This window comes from Elephantulus edwardii, unplaced genomic scaffold, assembly GCF_000299155.1.
Source record: "Elephantulus edwardii isolate Elephantulus edwardi_28Jun2011 unplaced genomic scaffold, EleEdw1.0 scaffold00045, whole genome shotgun sequence".
NCBI lineage: Eukaryota > Metazoa > Chordata > Mammalia > Macroscelidea > Macroscelididae > Elephantulus > Elephantulus edwardii.
In genome coordinates, this window is record NW_006399795.1 from 4,817,363 (window position 1) to 4,821,488 (window position 4,126).

The 4,126-nt window shown below is 44.8% G+C and overlaps 1 pseudogene; it reads right to left on the reverse strand.

Moving 5' to 3' along the window:
• Positions 1 to 408: 408 nt before the first annotated feature.
• Positions 409 to 763, reverse strand: LOC102869156 (annotated as a pseudogene).
• Positions 764 to 4,126: the final 3,363 nt, after the last annotated feature.

Here is a 4,126-nt window from a genome sequence, read left to right on the forward strand (position 1 = left end):
TTTGGATTTCCATTCATTCATTGTTGCACTTTTTTCTCTGCCCATCCCTCCCTCCAGTTCCTTCTTCTCTTTTTTTTTAACTTCTCAGGTGCTCATGTTTATTGGCATTTGGCTAACAAGGTCCAGCCCACAGGCAAAGGAGGAGCCCTGGACTATGGGTAGGAAAAGCAGCAGCATTTCCTCCTCCAGTCACTCTTGTCAACCTAACAACCTAGACCCCCACACCCTTCCCCCTGCCCCAAAAAAGTATAATGGTCTAGGGACACATGGTGCTGCTCTTTCAACACTTTGTGTGTCTCATAAGCTGGAGGCTTGGGAGGATTTGAAGTTCTGCTCATTTGGTTCCACAAGCGGAAAAGGGCAGAGGCAGCATGTGGGATGCAAAGATGCCAGCAATCCTGCATCTTCTCAGGTCTTTCTGGCTGTGTCTCTGGATTGGTAGGCTACACCTCGTCTCCTCAGCTCCCGCACGATTCCTTGAGGCAGGTGACCAGTAACTGACACTGCATACATTCCTGGCTTAAAATTACTGACTTGCTGCCACTTAGAGACCCAGCTGTCCTCTGGACTCATCATTGCGATGATTCCGTCAAAGGATGAGCTGGTGCAATCATATACCATCTCTCGGTTACCCTTCACCTGCAAGTATGTATCACAATTGTCGCAGCCATCATATTCAAACTTGACCTATAGTCTTAACTAGTGAACACAGCAAACAAGCTCGCAGATGCCGCAGATCCTTTGGCACCGTCTCCAAGGCCATTGTCTCTGGCACGCAGGACAACCAGCCAGAATTCCCCCGAGCTGCTTCTCACTCTTCAGTAAATACACCCTTCTTCTCTTTGAAAAGTAAAATTTTTTCATAGTTATACAATCCCTTGCCCCCAAGACCACTCCACTATGCAGCTGGACTCCTGTCATGACAATAACCAATCTTTAATAGCTCAACAATGTGTTTCCCACCTGAGAAGCAGAGAAAGCGCTCCAGCCCTGCTGGCCGGAAAGCCCCAAGAAGCAGCAGTCGCAGCTCTGTCTGTCTACAGAATGTGACTGTGGGTGGTTGCTCCAGCGGCCTGAGGCCGATCTGAGTTACTTCATAAAATCTGAGTTGCTTCATGCCGGCTTTCAGATGGACACAGGAAGTGTGACTGTGTGGAGAACGGGAGTCAGCTGTTCCTGAATCCTGTGGGGACTGAGCAAGAGGAAATGAGTGTGAGCAGAAGGGTTTGGGCAAGATGGGAAGCTATGCAGGCTGGCCTGAGTCTGCCAAGGTCATGAGAGTGGAGAGTATCCTGGGAGGGCCCGGGAAGCAGGGCCCACATGAACACAGCACTCTCCAAGGCCAGCTGGACCTCAGAAATGCCTAAAAACCACCTTTCCCCTCAAAATATTGGGAAAAATATACATGAAAAATACATCTTTTTTTCACATACTGTTGGGCAACATTTGTTTACCTTTTTTTATAGTGTGCCAATAATCTCATGATCCTTTTGTCATTTCCTTCCAGCAAACCATTAAAGAAGCTGGACTCTTAAGAAAAAGAATGTGGCATCAATATCGGAGGAAGACTCATCAACAACCTGGGCTATGCAGATGATAATACCTTGCTTGTTGAAAGTGAAGAGGACTTGAAACCCTTGTTATAGAAGATCAAAGACTACAGCCTTCGGTATGGACTGCATTTCAACATCAAGAAGACAAAAATCCTTACCACTGGTCTGATAAGCAGTATTATGTTGTTGTTGTTGTTGTTGTTGTTATGTGCCATCGAGTCGCTTGAGACTCATAGCGACCCTATGTTATGATGATGTTGATGTTATGATAGATGGCAAAAATGTTGAAGTTGTCAACAATTTCCTCTGAGTTGGACCCACAATCAACACCCTTGTTAAAAGCTGTTGGGAGATCAAGAGACTTAGAGCACTGGGCAAGTTTGCTGTCAGGAACTTTTCAAAAGTACTGAGGAGCAGTGATGTTAGTTTGAAGACTAAGGTGTGCTTGATTCAGGCTGTAGTTTTTTCAGTCACTTGTATGTCTCTGACAGCTGGACAGTGAATAAGGATGACAGAAGAAGACTTGATGCTTTAGAGTTGTGGTGTTGCAGTAGAATACTGAGCATCCCATGAACTGCTAGAAGAACAAGCAGAATGCCCTGGAGAGAGAGCAGTCAGAATGCTTCTTGGATGCAGGACAGCAAAGGTTCATCTCATACATAGTAGGCTCATTGCTAGGAGAAACCATTACTTGGGAAGGGACATCAAGCTTGGAAAGATGGGAAGGTCAGCAAAAGAAGGGAAGACCATCAGCAGGATGGATTGACACAGTGACCGCAGCAATGGGCTGTAGTGTGTCAGAAATGATAAGGACGGCACAGGATAGGACAGAGTTCACACCTGTTGTTCATAGGGTCACTATGAGTCGTATTTGACTGATGACACCTAACAACAACAACAACCCCCAAACTTTTCCTCTATGTGTTTTCAAGTTACCATGATCCCCTTTGGCCTCTGAGGTTTTTAAAAAGGGTGTAATAAAGGGAGCTCTAGTGGCCAAATGGCAAAAAGCTACAGTGCAATCCTGAAGGCACAAGGTTTGAATCCACTAGATGCTCCGCTGGAGAAGGAGGGGCAATCTCCTCCTATGCCAGTTGGATCTGATTCGATGGTACACAACAAGAAGGGGTAAAAATATTTAAAAAGTATAATAAAAGGTAATAATTCTTTTGAGCACACATGCAAATGTTCTCTTGCATGCATGCAAAACAATGACTTTAGGGGATAATTTCTGTTCAAAGTTTCTGTCAGGAAGCTTTTAAATATTAATATTCTTTCTGATTGTGACAATTAGGTCGAAATAAGCATGCTGACACAAAGTGAGTAATTTAACCAGTGTCTCTGATCATTAATTATACCTAGAAGTCATGGCATGGGAGCGGGTTTTGCTATGTGCATTTTCACAAAAAAACAAACAAAAAATCCCCAACAACATAAGACTGTCAAGTCTGGGCCTGGCCCGAAAATCTACAATTAAAAGACTCTTGAGGCAGAAACAGTGACCCCATAACCATTGAAGCAAGCCGATGACTTCCTGGGAGTTCATATCTTCAATATTCCATAATAATTCTTTTAAAAACCAGCAGCATTATTTTGGAAAGTCAGATGGCCAGCCCTGGATAGGAAAAGATGGATGGAATCCAAATTCCTGGGGTCTCATCTGACACAGAGAAGCAGCGCCTCCTGGTGGTGGAGTATAGCGCTACTTGCCTAAACCAGGGGTGACGAGTCTGGGACCAGTACAGTGAATGTTCCAGGTGGTTGTAAGAGGAAAACAGACACGCCTTTGGAGCAGGCTCTTAAACTCTGTTGTACCAAGGAACCCTCTGCCAGCTTAGTGAAGCCTGTGAACCCTCAGGATAAAAGCATAAAATAAAACGCATGGCATGACAAAGCAAACCAATTAAAATGCTTTGTGGTTTATAATAAGGCGTTTAAACACCATGCTTGCTACCAAGTAACACATATGCTTCTTATTAGCACATTAAATAGGACCTAGCAACAATTTACCCAGTCATGACTTTCATTTTAATGTCGTGAGCACCAATGATATGTGGAGAAATTCACAACTGCCATGTAATATGACAATACTTTTGATTTCTACTGGTGGGAGAATGATGGAAACTGTTAAAGAAAACTGCTGAGACTTGTCACTGACATTTGTAAACAAGCAGAGTGTTAGATTTCTGTGAGAAGTCGTGAAAAGGAAAACCTCCTTGGTCCCCTCCAGGTGGCTGGCTCCCCTTCCTCCACCATGCTCCAGTTCCACTGGATGGTCCGGGGGTGCAATCATCCTTGTTCACTCTGCAGATACTAATTAGTGGCCTACTCTGTGGCAGACTCGGTGAACAAAGATAGCCGGGGCTCCTGCTTAACAAGCATACCCCCTACGGAGAGACCAATCATAACAAATAGTCCACAGCACAGTCTACATGCTTCAGGTTTCTGTGGAGTCCTAGGTGGTACAAATGGTCAGCTCACTCAGTGGCTGACAGGAAGACAGTAAGTTTGAGTCCACCCAGAAGCACGCTGGCAGAAAGGTCTAGTGAAGTATTTCTCAAGAACCTGCCACT